Here is a 19,515-nt window from a genome sequence, read left to right on the forward strand (position 1 = left end):
GTGCCGAGCTTTTTCTCCGGCAATCCGCACGCCACCACCCCACCATCCACGCCGACCACCGCCCCACCCTGAAACCTAAGATAGATAGTGGGGTACCTCTCCGGCAAGCCCCCCTCCCCGCTGCGGCTGGTTCTTCCCTAACTACAGCGAGCACCCCCACCCCTTAAAAATTGACTGACCCAAAAGTCGATTCAGTCGACTAAAGTGTAGCCAAATCGGAGCAGCATAGCAAGTAAGTGATAGAGGCAAAGGTGTCCCGTCTTTCGATGAGATGATGGTTATCGCTTTGGTGGAAGTCGACTTTGACGATGCGACTACGAACGTGCGAGGACGTCGCGCCTTAGCAATCGCTAAACCAACTCCGAGAGGTTATCGACCACGCCGGAGCACGATCAACCTGACCACGAGGGTCTGTTTCCTGCGAGCAAACGAAGAACAAGCAAGAAACTGAGATTGCAATCTGGATATTGCGAATATAAGATGAAAGCTTTATTGATCAAGGTGGAGTTCTGTGACGCCTTTGTCTGGTCGCTGAACACAAACGAAGTACGCGAAGTTGCAGCTATGGCGAACTTTTAATCTAAACAAAACCCCAAAGTCTAAACGACGCCCTAAGGGCTGTATATATGGAGGAAGAGGGGGGGAATTTCGTGGCCCTTGAGGAAGGGGTCCGAAACCAACCCTATCTCTTGTTTCCCCACACATACGGACTCTAAAAACAGCCTATACTGATGTATTTCGAAATTACATGGGCCTGGCCCAATAATAAGGTGACGCAGCACCTAGAATAGCCTCTGGACGAAAGTTATGAAGTAGCATCTTGTATATTTCGTCCAAGGTTTCCTGCACGCATTATGGTGGCTTCAACGTCTTGAAATCATCACTTGTAACTCCGTTCTTGTTCCCCATGCGCATGCCATCATCTCCATGCTTGTTCTTGCTCCAATGTTCATCCTTCTCAAAGCTAGGCCCTTCATTTGTAAGCAAAACAAATGTATCCAATTTAGGCAGCATCATATTCTCATGAATATTAGAATCATTACCAAGAAACGAAAGTACCTGGTAATTTAATTGGCGTGCGCGAGCTCTAGTAATTGGTCCAGTATGTATAGCAGCAGGGGCTGTGGGTGTAACAATGGTATTGATGTCCTCATCATCCTCCCCTTCTTGAAATGAAGTCGTCCTCGACGGAAGCTCATCTTCCTCACCCAAATAAGGCTTCAAATCTGCAATGTTAAAAGTGGGACTAACCCCAAAATCTGCAGGCAGCTCAAGTTTATATGCATTATCATTTATTTTCTCTAACACCTTAAAAGGACCATCAGCACGTGGCATTAGCTTTGATTTGCGCAAATCAGGAAATCTATCCTTACGCAAATGTAACCAAACAAGATCTCCAGGTGCAAACACAACATGTTTTCTACCCTTATCTCCAGCAAGTTTATATTTAGCATTCATACGCTCAATGTTTTCCTTAGTTAACTCATGCATTTTTAAGATCAATTCAGCATGTTGTTTAGCATCAAAATTAACCTTCTCCGAAGATGCAAGAGGCAACAAATCAATAGGTGCACGAGGTAGGAAACCATACACAATTTCAAAAGGGCACATCTTAGTAGTAGAATGCAATGAACGATTATAAGCAAACTCAATATGAGGCAAGCATTCTTCCCACATTTTCTTATTATTCTTCAAAACAGCCCTAAGCATAGTAGACAATGTTCTATTGACTACTTCAGTTTGTCCATCAGTTTGGGGGTGACAAGTAGTACTAAAAAGCAGTTTAGTCCCCAACTTAGCCCATAAACATCTCCAAAAGTGGCTAAGAAATTTAGTATCACGATCGGAAACAATAGTATTTGGCACACCATGCAAGCGAATAATTTCACGAAAGAACAAATCAGCAACATTAACAGCATCATCGCTTTTATGACATGGTATAAAGTGTGCCATTTTCGAGAATCTATCCACGACAACAAATATGCTATCCCTCCCCTTCTTTGTTCGAGGTAAACCTAAAACAAGTCCATAGATATATCCTCCCAAGGAACACTAGGTACAGGCAAAGGCATATATAAACCATGAGGATTGAGTCGTGACTTAGCTTTTTGACATGTAGTGCAGCGAGCAACAAAACGCTCAACATCCCGTCTCATCTTTGGCCAAAAGAAATGTGTAGCAAGTACGTCCTCTGTCTTCTTCACGCCAAAGTGTCCCATTAATCCTCCGCCATGCGCCTCCTGCAACAACAAAAGACGAAGAGAGCTAGCTGGAATGCATAGCTTGTTAGCACGGAACACAAATCCATCATTAACGACAAACTTGTTCCAGGTTCTTCCTTCTTTACAATTCTGCAATACATCTTTAAAATCAGCATCATGCACATATTGATCTTTGATGGTCTCCAAACCAAATATTTTGAAGTCAAGTTGTGAAAGCATAGTATAGCGACGAGACAATGCATCGGCAATAACATTTTCTTTACCCTTCTTGTGTTTAATGACATAAGGGAAAGTTTCAATGAATTCAACCCATTTAGCATGTCTACGATTCAGTTTAGCTTGACTTTTAATATGTTTCAAAGATTCATGATCAGAATGTATAACAAATTCTTTGGGCCATAAATAATGGTGCCATGTTTCTAAAGTCCGAACAAGAGCATATAGTTCTTTATCATAAGTAGAATAATTCAGACTAGGCCCACTCAATTTTTCAGAAAAGTATGCAACAGGTTTGCCATCTTGTAATAACACACCTCCTAATCCAATGCCACTAGCATCACATTCAAGCTCAAAAGTCTTATTAAAATCAGGAAGTTGGAGTAAAGGAGCATGTGTCAACTTACATTTCAATACCGTGAAGGCTTCTTCCTGTGCGGTACCCCAAACAAAAGGCACATCCTTCTTTGTAAGCTCGTTGAGAGGTGCAGCAATGGTTCTAAAATCTCTCACAAAACGCCTATAGAAACCAGCGAGTCCAAGAAAACTCCGCACTTGTGTGACCGTTTTGGGCTGCGGCCAACTCTCAATAGCTTCAATCTTGGCTTTATCAACTTCAATTCCCTGTGGAGTAACAACATAGCCAAGAAAAGATACTCGGTCGGTGCAAAAGGTGCACTTTCCAAGGTTACCAAACAAACGTGCATCACGTAGAGCAATAAAAACAGCACGTAAATGTTCCAAATGTTCTTCCAAAGATTTGCTATAAATCAGTATATCATCAAAATAGACTACCACAAATCGTCCAATGAAAGCACGTAAAACTTCGTTCATTAGTCTCATGAAAGTACTAGGTGCATTAGTTAACCCAAAAGGCATGACTAACCACTCATATAAACCAAACTTAGTTTTAAAGGCAGTTTTCCATTCATCTCCCAATTTCATACGAATTTGATGGTATCCACTACGCAAATCAACTTTGGAGAATATTGTAGAGCCACTCAATTCATCAAGCATATCATCTAGCCTAGGAATAGGATGACGATAACGAATAGTAATATTATTAATGCCTCTACAATCAACACACATACGCGACGTACCATCCTTTTTAGGCACGAGTATAATAGGAACAGCACAAGGACTAAGAGATTCGCGTATATAACCTTTGTCAAGCAGCTCCTGTACTTGATGCATAATCTCCTTCGTCTCCTCTGGATTGGTACGGTATGGTGCACGGTTGGGTAGCGATGCACCGGGAATTAAGTCAATTTGATGCTCAATCCCTCGAATAGGTGGTAATCCCGGTGGCACGTCTTGTGGGAAGACGTCAGCGAACTCCTGCAAAATGTTAGTGACAGCAGGGGGCAAAGAGGAAGGCACGTCCTCGAATGAAAATAATGCCTCTTTGCACACAAAAGCATAGCAAACAGATTTGTGGAAATCTAGTTCATCAATATCAGATTTTGTGGCAAGTAAACATGCACTTTTCAATTTAATTTCAGAAACAACACTAGATGGTTTATTATTAGGTTTCATTTGTTGCTCAAATTCCTTTGCCACAATCTGATTTTCACTCTTATTTTTCTCCTGTTTTGCTTTATTAGCTCTATTAATGTCATCTTTCAAAATGGAATCAGGAGTCATAGGAAGCAAAGTAATATTTTTATCCTTATGAACAAGAGTATACTGATTGTTTCTACCATGGTGTACAGAATTTTAATCAAATTGCCATGGTCTACCTAGTAATAAGGAACATGCTTGCATGGGTACCACATCACAATCAACATAATCAGCATATGTAGAGATACTAAAATGCACACGAACGGTACGTGTTACCTTAACCTTGCCGCTGTTGTTGAACCATTGGATGTAGTAAGGATGTGGATGTGGTCTTGTGGTGAGAGATAGCTTCTCCACCATCTCCATGCTAGCCAAGTTGTTACAGCTCCCTCCATCGATGATGACGCGAACATAACGTTCCTTCACAACTCCCTTTGTATGGAACAAATTATGCCTCTGATTTTGCTCTGCTTGTGTGACCTGCACACTCAAAACACGTTGAGCAACTAAACATTCATACCTGTCAGCGTCTTCAGGAGCCATGTATTGCGTCTCATTTTCAGAATCATCTCCACCATGTTCTTCACGTGTAATAAGAGCCAAAGTCTCCTCATCATAGTCACTAGCGGACTCATACCCACCATCCTCAGTAGCAATCATGACACGCTGAGATTTGCATTCTCTCGCAAAATGTCCTCTTCCCTTACAACGACGACAAATAATATCACTTGTGTGCCCTATCGATGCCATGGAAGAAGAAGAGCTCTGCACAGGCCCGGCAGGTGTGCTCTTGGCAGAGAGTGGTGGTTGTGCCTGCTTTCTTGTATCACGGCTGGAGGTGGCACCTGATGGAGGTGATGGTGAAGTGGAAGTAGAAGATGCACGCGGTGTCCATGATTGATAGAGGCAAAGGTGTCCCGTCTTTCGATGAGATGATGAATATCGCTTTGATGGAAGTCGACTTTGACGATCCGACTACGAACGTGCGAGGACGTCGCGCCTTAGCAATCGCTAAACCAACTCCGAGAGGTTATCGACCACGCCGGAGCACGATCAACCTGACCACGAGGGTCTGTTTCCTGCGAGCAAACGAAGAACAGGCAAGAAACTGAGATTGCAATCTGGATATTGCGAATATAAGATGAAAGCTTTATTGATCAAGGTGGGGTTCTGTGACGCCTTTGTCTGGTCGCTGAACACAAACGAAGTACGCGAAGTTGCAGCTATGGCGAACTTTTAATCTAAACAAAACCCAAAGTCTAAACGATGCCCTAAGGGCTGTATTTATGGAGGAAGAGGGGGGGAATTTCGTGGCCCTTGAGGAAGGGGTCCGAAACCAACCCTATCTCTTGTTTCCCCACACATACGGACTCTAAAAACAGCCTATACTTATGTATTTCGAAATCACATGGGCCTGGCCCAATAATAAGGTGACGCAGCACCTAGAATAGCCTCTGGACGAAAGTTATGAAGTAGCATCTTGTATATTTCGTCCAAGGCTTCATGCACGCATTATGGTGGCTTCAACGTCCTGAAATCATCACTTGTAACTCCGTTCTTGTTCCCCATGCGCATGCCATCATCTCCATGCTTGTTCTTGCTCCAATGTTCATCCTTCTCAAAGCTAGGCCCTTCATTTGTAAGCAAAACAAATGTATCCAATTTAGGCAGCATCATATTCTCATGAACATTAGAATCATTAACAAGAAACGAAAGTACCTGGTAATTTAATTGGCGTGCGCGAGCTCTAGTAATTGGTCCAGTATGTATAGCAGCAGGGCCTGTGGGTGTAATAATTGTATTGATGTCCTCATCATCCTCCCCTTCTTGAAATGAAGTCGTCCTCGACGGAAGCTCATCTTCCTCACCCAAATAAGGCTTCAAATCTGCAATATTAAAAGTGGGACTAACCCCAAAATCTGCAGGCAGCTCAAGTTTATATGCATTATCATTTATTTTCTCTAACACCTTAAAAGGACCATCAGCACGTGGCATTAGCTTTGATTTGCGCAAATCAGGAAATCTATCCTTACGCAAATGTAACCAAACAAGATCTCCAGGTGCAAACACAACATGTTTTCTACCCTTATCTCCAGCAAGTTTATATTTAGCATTCATGCGCTCAATGTTTTCCTTAGTTAACTCATGCATTTTTAAGATCAATTCAGCACGTTGTTTAGCATCAAAATTAACCTTCTCCGAAGATGGAAGAGGCAACAAATCAATAGGTGCACGAGGTAGGAAACCATACACAATTTCAAAAGGGCACATCTTAGTAGTAGAATGCAATGAACGATTATAAGCAAACTCAATATGAGGCAAGCAGTCTTCCCACATTTTCTTATTATTCTTCAAAACAGCCCTAAGCATAGTAGACAATGTTCTATTGACTACTTCAGTTTGTCCATCAGTTTGGGGGTGACAAGTAGTACTAAAAAGCAGTTTAGTCCCCAACTTAGCCCATAAACATCTCCAAAAGTGGCTAAGAAATTTAGTATCACGATCTGAAACAATAGTATTTGGCACACCATGCAAGCGAATAATTTCACGAAAGAACAAATCAGCAACATTAACAGCATCATCGCTTTTATGACATGGTATAAAGTGCGCCATTTTCGAGAATCTATCCACGACAACAAAGATGCTATCCCTCCCCTTCTTTGTTCGAGGTAAACCTAAAACAAAGTCCATAGATATATCCTCCCAAGGAACACTAGGTACAGGCAAAGGCATATATAAACCATGAGGATTGAGTCGTGACTTAGCTTTTTGACATGTAGTGCAGCGAGCAACAAAACGCTCAACATCCCGTCTCATCTTTGGCCAAAAGAAATGTGTAGCAAGTACGTCCTCCGTCTTCTTCACGCCAAAGTGTCCCATTAATCCTCCGCCATGCGCCTCCTGCAACAACAAAAGACGAAGAGAGCTAGCTGGAATGCATAGCTTGTTAGCACGGAACACAAATCCATCATTAACGACAAACTTGTTCCAGGTTCTTCCTTCTTTACAATTCTGCAATACATCTTTAAAATCAGCATCATGCACATATTGATCTTTGATGGTCTCCAAACCAAATATTTTGAAGTCAAGTTGTGAAAGCATAGTATAGCGACGAGACAATGCATCGGCAATAACATTTTCTTTACCCTTCTTGTGTTTAATGACATAAGGGAAAGTTTCAATGAATTCAACCCATTTAGCATGTCTACGATTCAGTTTAGCTTGACTTTTAATATGTTTCAAAGATTCATGATCAGAATGTATAACAAATTCTTTGGGCCATAAATAATGTTGCCATGTTTCTAAAGTCCGAACAAGAGCATATAGTTCTTTATCATAAGTAGAATAATTTAGACTAGGCCCACTCAATTTTTCAGAAAAGTATGCAACAGGTTTGCCATCTTGTAATAACACACCTCCTAATCCAATTCCACTAGCATCACATTCAAGCTCAAAAGTCTTATTAAAATCAGGAAGTTGGAGTAAAGGAGCATGTGTGAACTTATCTTTCAATACCGTGAAGGCTTCTTCCTGTGCGGTACCCCAAACAAAAGGCACATCCTTCTTTGTAAGCTCGTTGAGAGGTGCAGCAATGGTGCTAAAATCTCTCACAAAACGCCTATAGAAACCAGCGAGTCCAAGAAAACTCCGCACTTGTGTGACCGTTTTGGGCTGCGGCCAACTCTCAATAGCTTCAATCTTGGCTTTATCAACTTCAATTCCCTGTGGAGTAACAACATAGCCAAGAAAAGATACTCGGTCGGTGCAAAAGGTGCACTTCCCAAGGTTACCAAACAAACGTGCATCACGTAGAGCAATAAAAACAGCACGTAAATGTTCCAAATGTTCTTCCAAAGATTTGCTATAAATCAGTATATCATCAAAATAGACTACCACAAATCGTCCAATGAAAGCACGTAAAACTTCGTTCATTAGTCTCATGAAAGTACTAGGTGCATTAGTTAACCCAAAAGGCATGACTAACCACTCATATAAACCAAACTTAGTTTTAAAAGCAGTTTTCCATTCATCTCCCAATTTCATACGAATTTGATGGTATCCACTACGCAAATCAACTTTGGAGAATATTGTAGAGCCACTCAATTCATCAAGCATATCATCTAGCCTAGGAATAGGATGACGATAACGAATAGTAATATTATTAATGCCTCTACAATCAACACACATACGCGACGTACCATCCTTTTTAGGCACGAGTATAATAGGAACAGCACAAGGACTAAGAGATTCGCGTATATAACCTTTGTCAAGCAGCTCCTGTACTTGACGCATAATCTCCTTCGTCTCCTCTGGATTGGTACGGTATGGTGCACGGTTGGGTAGCGATGCACCGGGAATTAAGTCAATTTGATGCTCAATCCCTCGAATAGGTGGTAATCCCGGTGGCACGTCTTGTGGGAAGACGTCAGCGAACTCCTGCAAAATGTTAGTGACAGCAGGGGGCAAAGAGGAAGGCACGTCCTCGAATGAAAATAATGCCTCTTTGCACACAAAAGCATAGCAAACAGATTTGTGGAAATCTAGTTCATCAATATCAGATTTTGTGGCAAGTAAACATGCACTTTTCAATTTAATTTCAGAAACAACACTAGATGGTTTATTATTAGGTTTCATTTGTTGCTCCAATTCCTTTGCCACAATCTGATTTTCACTCTTATTTTTCTCCTATTTTGCTTTATTAGCTCTATTAATGTCATCTTTCAAAATGGAATCAGGAGTCATAGGAAGCAAAGTAATATTTTTATCCTTATGAACAAGAGTATACTGATTGTTTCTACCATGGTGTACAGAATTTTTATCAAATTGCCATGGTCTACCTAGTAATAAGGAACATGCTTGCATGGGTACCACATCACAATCAACATAATCAGCATATGTAGAGATACTAAAATGCACACGAACGGTACGTGTTACCTTAACCTTGCCGCTGTTGTTGAACCATTGGATGTAGTAAGGATGTGGATGTGGTCTTGTGGTGAGAGATAGCTTCTCCACCATCTCCATGCTAGCCAAGTTGTTACAGCTCCCTCCATCGATGATGACGCGAACAGAACGTTCCTTCACTACTCCCTTTGTATGGAACAAATTATGCCTCTGATTTTGCTCTGCTTGTGTGACCTGCACACTCAAAACACGTTGAGCAACTAAACATTCATACCTGTCAGCGTCTTCAGGAGCCATGTATTGCGTCTCATTTTCAGAATCATCTCCACCATGTTCTTCACGTGTAATAAGAGCCAAAGTCTCCTCATCATAGTCACTAGCGGACTCATACCCACCATCCTCAGTAGCAATCATGACACGCTGAGATTTGCATTCTCTCGCAGAATGTCCTCTTCCCTTACAACGACGACAAATAATATCACTTGTGTGCCCTGTCGATGCCATGGAAGAAGAAGAGCTCTGCGCAGGCCCGGCAGGCGTGCTCTTGGCAGAGAGTGGTGGTTGTGCCTGCTTTCTTGTATCACGGCTGGAGGTGGCACCTGATGGAGGTGATGGTGAAGTGGAAGTAGAAGATGCACGCGGTGTCCATGATGAAGGTCGACCTGCAGAAAAGTTAGTTCGCGCCAATGGCTGTCGATCCTGCACTTCACGTTCAGCTTTACAAGCAAGATGGAATAAACGAGTGATATTATTATAATCCTTATACTCTAGAATGGTCTGAATCTCTTTATTTAATCCACCCATAAAACGTGCAAGCATAGCTTCATTCTCCTCAACAATACCACATCTAATCATGCCAGTTTGTAATTCCTGATAATATTCTTCTACAGAATTTTTCCCTTGTCTTAAACGCTGCAATTTTTGAAGTAATTCACGTTGATAATATGGTGGAACCCAACGAGTACGCATAGCAGTTTTCAAAGCAGCCCAAGTAGTTGGAACAGGATATAATCTACAATGTTTAGACCACCAAACACATGCAAAGCTAGTGAAAGCACAAACAGCAGCAGGAACACGTCTCTCCTCAGGATATTGTAAACATGTAAATCGTTGTTCAGTTTCTAACTCCCAAGTAAGATATTTATCAGGAACATATCTACCCTCAAATGGTGGAATATTCAATTTCAGTTTAGGGAGATTGTCATGATCTCGTACCTGAGGTGGTGGTGCCGGCCTACCGTTGCGAATATATACCTGAGGTCGACCTGCTGGTGGTGGTGCTGGTGGCTGCACGTAGTTCTGATTTTGATCAACCTCATCCTCATAATCGCCCGCATAATCGTCATCCTCCTTAGCCGCCGCAGGAGCAGGAGCTAAAGAAGCATCAACAGTAGGTGCAGCAGCACCCGAATTTTGACCAATCTCAATTGGAACGCGCTGTGCCCGTCCCACTTGATTTGGAAGGCGGCGTTGGAGATGTGGTTGTTGTTGTTGTAGAGGTGCGACATGTGCAGCCGGTGGTGGTTGGGGAAGACGCTTGAGTAATTCAGTAAACTTGTTATCCAGCTTTGTCTCAAACGACTTCTCCACGGCATCTATCTTCTCCATAGCCTCTTCAAATCTGTTTAGCACATCTCCCACCTGGCCACTCATCATTTGCTGAAATTTATCATGCAACTCCTTGTTCGTCATGTTCTCCCAATCAGTCTCATCGGCTTGTGAACCTGCCATGGTTAGCAGCAAAAGAAACACAAAAGAATATGATCCTGCAGACTACTAGAAGTGGTGGTAATGGTGGTGTGTCACAAAACCTTCAAGCGAATCTCAAATTCTTACCAGTTCTTACCCAGCAGCAGGTGGTGATCGGCAACCGTTGTAGTCAAAAACTCTCAAAGCTTGGATATAGCGATTACCAGGAAGAGTCAAACGCACGATGTAGACTTATGTGGAGCTGGGAAGGCTTATAATATGGTAGCAAAATGGTAAGCAATAATCAATTCAGAGATGCAAAGTTGAATAAACGCTCAACGACGGTACTGTGCTGGTCCTAGGCTAGACCGTGCTAGAGACGCGAGCCTAGAACACTAACAAAATCACGGCGCTGCACGTAAACAAGGGAAAAGCACACTCTGGAATTTTTTTTTCGCTCTTTTTTTTATTTTTCTTTTTTTTTGCGCTCTTTTTTTTTGCGCTCCTATTTTTTTTTTTGCGAAAAATCACTATAATGGCGAGTGTCTCAAAACTCTTCCCAGGTCAAACTGACAGGATGGGCACAAAATTTTTTGACTATTTTTTTTTTGGAAATCAGGGCAGCGACGACGAAAAAGTGCGACAAAAAATCACTATGATGGCGAGTGTCTCAAAACACTACCCGGGGCCTAAAAATAGGATAGGGAAAAAATATTTTTGGTTTCCGAAATTTTGGCCTAAAAACTGCCCGGGGGTCTCCAGACTCGTTTTTTTTCCGAGACCTACTCAGGCAAGGAAACACGAAACGGAAAATATATGGATCTCTAAAACCAACCGAATATGAAAAGAACTCGGATTGGTGGTGGATATATGGCGGTAGGATATGGCAGCGGTGGTGGTATATGGTAGCGGTAGTGGTATATGGATACGGATCGGTGGTGGTATATGGATACGGATTGGTGGTGGTATATCGATACGGATGCAAAGCGGTGGCGGATAAGCAATGGTGGTAGATGGCAAGGCGATGATGATGGTGCGGCGGCGGCGTGACAACTTATGACCAGAACTCGAAACTCTAAAAGACTAGGCTCTAAGCAGCAACTTGACACGACGATGCAACCGCAAATTCAACAAAGCAAAAACCCTAAAAAGATTATGCAAAGGCTCAGATTGGTTCGGATATGATGAACTAACCCTAATTTTTTTTGTGGCTTTTTCGTGGACTGTAGGTATGAAGAACAGACTCGATCTAAACTATGAAAAACTGTAAAATCTCACCGAGCAACCTGGAAATCTGATACCACTTGATAGAGGCAAAGGTGTCCCGTCTTTCGATGAGATGATGGTTATCGCTTTGGTGGAAGTCGACTTTGACGATCCGACTACGAACGTGCGAGGACGTCGCGCCTTAGCAATCGCTAAACCAACTCCGAGAGGTTATCGACCACGCCGGAGCACGATCAACCTGACCACGAGGGTCTGTTTCCTGCGAGCAAACGAAGAACAAGCAAGAAACTGAGATTGCAATCTGGATATTGCGAATATAAGATGAAAGCTTTATTGATCAAGGTGGAGTTCTGTGACGCCTTTGTCTGGTCGCTGAACACAAACGAAGTACGCGAAGTTGCAGCTATGGCGAACTTTTAATCTAAACAAAACCCAAAGTCTAAACGACGCCCTAAGGGCTGTATATATGGAGGAAGAGGGGGGAATTTCGTGGCCCTTGAGGAAGGGGTCCGAAACCAACCCTATCTCTTGTTTCCCCACACATACGGACTCTAAAAACAACCTATACTGATGTATTTCGAAATTACATGGGCCTGGCCCAATAATAAGGTGACGCAGCACCTAGAATAGCCTCTGGACGAAAGTTATGAAGTAGCATCTTGTATATTTCGTCCAAGGTTTCATGCACGCATTATGGTGGCTTCAACGTCTTGAAATCATCACTTGTAACTCCGTTCTTGTTCCCCATGCGCATGCCATCATCTCCATGCTTGTTCTTGCTCCAATGTTCATCCTTCTCAAAGCTAGGCCCTTCATTTGTAAGCAAAACAAATGTATCCAATTTAGGCAGCATCATATTCTCATGAATATTAGAATCATTACCAAGAAACGAAAGTACCTGGTAATTTAATTGGCGTGCGCGAGCTCTAGTAATTGGTCCAGTATGTATAGCAGCAGGGCCTGTGGGTGTAACAATGGTATTGATGTCCTCATCATCCTCCCCTTCTTGAAATGAAGTCGTCCTCGACGGAAGCTCATCTTCCTCACCCAAATAAGGCTTCAAATCTGCAATGTTAAAACTGGGACTAACCCCAAAATCTGCAGGCAGCTCAAGTTTATATGCATTATCATTTATTTTCTCTAACACCTTAAAAGGACCATCAGCACGTGGCATTAGCTTTGATTTGCGCAAATCAGGAAATCTATCCTTACGCAAATGTAACCAAACAAGATCTCCAGGTGCAAACACAACATGTTTTCTACCCTTATCTCCAGCAAGTTTATATTTAGCATTCATACGCTCAATGTTTTCCTTAGTTAACTCATGCATTTTTAAGATCAATTCAGCACGTTGTTTAGCATCAAAATTAACCTTCTCCGAAGATGGAAGAGGCAACAAATCAATAGGTGCACGAGGTAGGAAACCATACACAATTTCAAAAGGGCACATCTTAGTAGTAGAATGCAATGAACGATTATAAGCAAACTCAATATGAGGCAAGCATTCTTCCCACATTTTCTTATTATTCTTCAAAACAGCCCTAAGCATTGTAGACAATGTTCTATTGACTACTTCAGTTTGTCCATCAGTTTGGGGGTGACAAGTAGTACTAAAAAGCAGTTTGGTCCCCAACTTAGCCCATAAACATCTCCAAAAGTGGCTAAGAAATTTAGTATCACGATCTGAAACAATAGTATTTGGCACACCATGCAAGCGAATAATTTCACGAAAGAACAAATCAGCAACATTAACAGCATCATCGCTTTTATGACATGGTATAAAGTGTGCCATTTTCGAGAATCTATCCACGACAACAAATATGCTATCCCTCCCCTTCTTTGTTCGAGGTAAACCTAAAACAAAGTCCATAGATATATCCTCCCAAGGAACACTAGGTACAGGCAAAGGCATATATAAACCATCAGGATTGAGTCGTGACTTAGCTTTTTGACATGTAGTGCAGCGAGCAACAAAACGCTCAACATCCCACTATCTTCTCCATAGCCTCTTCAAATCTGTTTAGCACATCTCCCACCTGGCCACTCATCATTTGCTGAAATTTATCATGCAACTCCTTGTTCGTCATGTTCGCCCAATCAGTCTCATCGGCTTGTGAACCTGCCATGGTTAGCAGCAATAGAAACACAAAAGAATATGATCCTGCAGACTACTAGAAGTGGTGGTGATGGTGGTGTGTCACAAAACCTTCAAGCGAATCTCAAATTCTTACCAGTTCTTACCCAGCAGCAGGTGGTGATCGGCAACCGTTGTAGTCAAAAACTCTCAAAGCTTGGATATAGCGATTACCAGGGAGAGTCAAACGCACGATGTAGACTTATGTGGAGCTGGGAAGGCTTATAATATGGTAGCAAAATGGTAAGCAATAATCAATTCAGAGATGCAAAGTTGAATAAACGCTCAACGACGGTACTGTGCTGGTCCTAGGCTAGACCGTGCTAGAGACGCGAGCCTAGAACACTAACAAAATCACGGCGCTGCACGTAAACAAGGGAAAAGCACACTCAGGAATTTTTTTTTCGCTCTTTTTTTTTGCGCTCTTTTTTTTTTGCGCTCCTCCTTTTTTTTTTGCGAAAAAATCACTATAATGGCGAGTGTCTCAAAACTCTTCCCAGGTCAAACTGACAGGATGGGCACAAAATTTTTTGACTATTTTTTTTTTCGGAAATCAGGGCAGCGACGACGAAAAAGTGCGACAAAAAATCACTATGATGGCGAGTGTCTCAAAACACTACCCGGGGCCTAAAAATAGGATAGGGAAAAAATATTTTTGGTTGCCGAAATTTTGGCCTAAAAACTGCCCGGGGGTCTCCAGACTCTTTTTTTTTCTGAGACCTACTCAGGCAAGGAAACACGAAACGGAAAATATATGGATCTCTAAAACAAACCGAATATGAAAAGAACTCGGATTGGTGGTGGATATATGGCGGTAGTATATGGCAGCGGTGGTGGTATATGGATACGGATTCAAAGCGGTGGCGGATAAGCAATGGTGGTAGATGGCAAGGCGATGATGATGGTGCGGCGGCGGCGTGACAACTTATGACCAGAACTCGAAACTCTAAAAGACTAGACTCTAAGACCAGCAACTTGACACGACGATGCAACCGCAAATTCAACAAAGCAAAAACCCTAAAAAGATTATGCAAAGGCTCAGATTGGTTCGGATATGATGAACTAACCCTAATTTTTTTTTTGTGGCTTTTTCGTGGACTGTAGGTATGAAGAACAGACTCGATCTAAACTACGAAAAACTGTAAAATCTCACCGAGCAACCTGGAAATCTGATACCACTTGATAGAGGCAAAGGTGTCCCGTCTTTCGATGAGATGATGAATATCGCTTTGATGGAAGTCGACTTTGACAATCCGACTACGAACGTGCGAGGACGTCGCGCCTTAGCAATCGCTAAACCAACTCCGAGAGGTTATCGACCACGCCGGAGCACGATCAACCTGACCACGAGGGTCTGTTTCCTGCGAGCAAACGAAGAACAGGCAAGAAACTGAGATTGCAATCTGGATATTGCGAATATAAGATGAAAGCTTTATTGATCAAGGTGGGGTTCTGTGACGCCTTTGTCTGGTCGCTGAACACAAACGAAGTACGCGAAGTTGCAGCTATGGCGAACTTTTAATCTAAACAAAACCCAAAGTCTAAACGACGCCCTAAGGGCTGTATATATGGAGGAAGAGGGGGGAATTTCGTGGCCCTTGAGGAAGGGGTCCGAAACCAACCCTATCTCTTGTTTCCCCACACATACGGACTCTAAAAACAGCCTATACTGATGTATTTCGAAATTACATGGGCCTGGCCCAATAATAAGGTGACGCAGCACCTAGAATAGCCTCTGGACGAAAGTTATGAAGTAGCATCTTGTATATTTCGTCCAAGGTTTCATGCACGCATTATGGTGGCTTCAACGTCTTGAAATCATCACTTGTAACTCCGTTCTTGTTCCCCATGCGCATGCCATCATCTCCATGCTTGTTCTTGCTCCAATGTTCATCCTTCTCAAAGCTAGGCCCTTCATTTGTAAGCAAAACAAATGTATCCAATTTAGGCAGCATCATATTCTCATGAATATTAGAATCATTACCAAGAAACGAAAGTACCTGGTAATTTAATTGGCGTGCGCGAGCTCTAGTAATTGGTCCAGTATGTATAGCAGCAGGGCCTGTGGGTGTAACAATGGTATTGATGTCCTCATCAGTAAGAGCAAGAGCGAGAGCAGCAGCGCGAGCAAGAGCAGACCACGCAGGGGACCGAGAGCAAGAGCAGAGCAGCAGCGCGAGCGAGAGCTAAAGCAGCAGTAGCTCCTACTGGTGTGGACGTCGCCACCGAGGGAGCGACGCCGTGGAGGAAGTGGCCGGGGACACCGCCGTGGATGGAGCCGCGCCATGTCGGCTCGGGACCGAGCGCCGGCAGCACCCTGAGATCGAATCAACAAGAAAATGCGGTGATTACTGTACAACCTCTTTGGTGGCGCCGATTAGGCCTCAGCTTCATCGGAGGAAACGGTGATGATGCTGCTCTTCCGGTGCAGGTGAAGACGGCGGTGTGGGAATGGAGGTGGCGCGAAAGACGAGGGGAACGTCGGGGCAGCTCCTTGGAGGTGGAGGATGGGGTGGCTGAACCGGCGGGACGATGAGAACGACGACGGATCCTCATCTGGTACGGTGGATGAGGGACGTCGAGGTGTTGCTGTGGACGACGTCGTCAGGGAAGAGGCTCCGGCTAGGTGGCGGACGGAGGAGGTTGTGGGGCTTCACAGATTTTCGCGGCCTCGGTGTACGAATGGGTGGGCTGATGGGATGAGAGTGGGGAACCATGTCTTAGGGACACGCTTGTCCGAAATGTGGGGTAAGTTACGGAAGTACCCCCACCAATTTGTGCTAGGCGTTTCTTTCGGTTCAGGGGTATCACGGGCATTTCACATGTCGGGATTTCGCAGGAGGTGGGAGTTTTCGCGCGCATTGTAATTTTGGGATAGCAAGGCGCGGGTTGAGATGGAGGGAGTTTTCGGAGCACAGCGAGACAAAGATATATCTTAAATATTTCAGGGTAACAAGGCGCGGGTTGAAGAGGCAGGAGTTTCGCAGCACGATAGACAGAGATGCTAGCTTGAAATTTTGGCATAGCAAGGCGCGGCTTGAAATTTCGGGAGAACAAGCTTGACGTGTACCAAAAAAAAAGACAATTCACACCTCATCACTAGAGAGAGCCATGTCCCGTTTTACTATATTACTAGAAATTTATTCAAATACTGTACAACAAAAAAATAAAAGAATCGGGAGAACAAACATAACGTGTACAGTACCAAAACAATTTGCACTTCCCTCAACAATAAAAAAAATGTGTGTTGTCTAGCATATGGACTAAATTTGAGTACATTTCCCCTGTTTGAATGGGATTGTACTCGGGTTAGTTATACAACCATCTAAATATTATCTTCATAACACATGACATGAATATAGGAGACGTAAATTCCTATATAAGTACAAACTACATGTACATACGATCTCAAATTCAAATATATGTATCCATTTTGTGTTGAATTCAAATCATAGTACATGTATGCTCTAGCTAGATGTTCGCAATCTAAACCATGTATGATACTACGTACAATGTGTTTAACACGCACAACACACACGCAAACACCATTTAGACTAGTAAGGTACACGTGCATTGCACGCATGAGATTTGGCAACCAAATTATGAATAAATACCACATTATAGCATGTAAGTTTTGAGTCATATATGCATGATGTAGATGTTCGTTTAATTCCTATAGTTCATTTCATTCAAAATCATCTAGTTTTTATAATAAATCTATCTATTTTAAGATTCATGGAATTGTGCGTTGTAAAGCATAAAGTAAAAACAAATAATGGCAAATTATGTAGAAAAACATTTGGGAAATTCTGATACGGAAGATTCTAGAACAAAGAAGAAGTGCTTGTGTTTTGAGGTTTGTGCATTATGCTTAAGTTCAACCATGGAGTCTTCTAGATTGTACATGTGGCAAAATCTGGTGGAATCTAGATGATATCCAACGGCCAGTAGTGCTCAAATTTTCCATCTCTGCACCATCGTAGGCTTCATCCAACGACCATCTTTCAAAGTTAAAGTTATCCGCACACTATATAAGAAATATAAAATATAAATATATAGGGGTATAGATATGTGATGCGAAAGCCACCCATCAACTCGAATTAGAATAGTGTGTCCATGCACGGATGTAATGTGGTCAAACGATGTCTTCCATCGGTATCTCAAATTCAAATCAGTCTGACCTTGTTCAATGTGTATACAGTACAACATGCGTGTTTCCAAACCGCACCGCGCATATCTCAGTTATATTCATGCATGCATGGGTTTCAAACATCATGATCTCTTATTCAAATATTTGAATTCAACTTTACGTTGATTATGACCTCACCTAGTCTTTTACACCCACACAGTCGTCTTCTCTTCATAATTGTACCACTAAATTTCTCTCATGCATGCATGCACACACACTACCAGTCGCCATTATCCATCGCACACATGCAATCTTTTTCTTCAGGTCGGTCTCCCATGCATGCACACACACACCTCCCCCTCTACATCATATCGGACATTCTTTATCTCTCACGTGCATGCACAACGATCGATGTTCCTCTATGTGTGTGTATACATTGCTAGGTCTTTTACAGTTTTCCACACAAACCGATCAATCTATATATCTAGTGAGGTCTCACCCTCTTTCCCACATCCACATCGATCAATCTATACCTCTCTATATAGGATTACATAGCTAATACACCCACATTAATTATATATCCAACGTCCCCCTCTCATCATCCATGCCTTCCGCTTCATCTCTCAGACACGCGCACAGTGGAGAAGATAGAGGGCAGCAAGGGCCCTGCCCCCCCTAACATCACTATATAAGGCTAATATGAATGTGATCATTAGACAATTGTTGTTAAAATGGTTTAAGTTGATGAATTGGCCCTCCTCGTAAAGGATTAGTAATGCTTGGCCCCCTAGCTCATTTATTTTTCATGGCTCTGCCACTGCGCGCAACAGCGCACGTTCTCGCCCCCTCTTTTAAATATCGATCTCGCACTTGTGCACTCCTTCATAGCTCCCTCCACTTGGCCCCTCGCACCATCTTCTAGGCCCCACCGGATTTTGCCACATGTGCAATCTAGCAGACTCCATGGTTGAACTTAAGAATAATGCACAAACCTCAAAACACAAGTGCTTCTCCTTTGTTCTAGAATCTTCCGTATCATAACTTCCCAAACTTTGTTCTAGTTGAATAGCCATTATTTGTTTTTTACTTTATGCTTTACAAGCACAATTCCATGAATCATATAATAGATTAAGGGCTTCTTTGATTCAAAGGATTCTCAAATGAATTTTGGAGGATTCTAATCCTTAGGAATTTTTCCTATCTTGGTTGTTTGATTCGAAGGATTGTAAACCACAGGAATTTTTCCATAGGATTCATTTGCACTAGATTTCATAGGAAACATCCCATCCACTCAAACCTGTTTGAAAGAGTCCTGCATTTTTTCTATGCACAATCAAACACTCGTACAATCCTTTAGGATTCAAGATGACATTCCACTCTAATCCCATGTTTTTCCTATTCCCGCATTTTGGAAACCCTATGAATTAAAGAGG

This window comes from Triticum aestivum, chromosome 1D (assembly GCF_018294505.1).
Source record: "Triticum aestivum cultivar Chinese Spring chromosome 1D, IWGSC CS RefSeq v2.1, whole genome shotgun sequence".
Lineage (NCBI taxonomy): Eukaryota > Viridiplantae > Streptophyta > Magnoliopsida > Poales > Poaceae > Triticum > Triticum aestivum.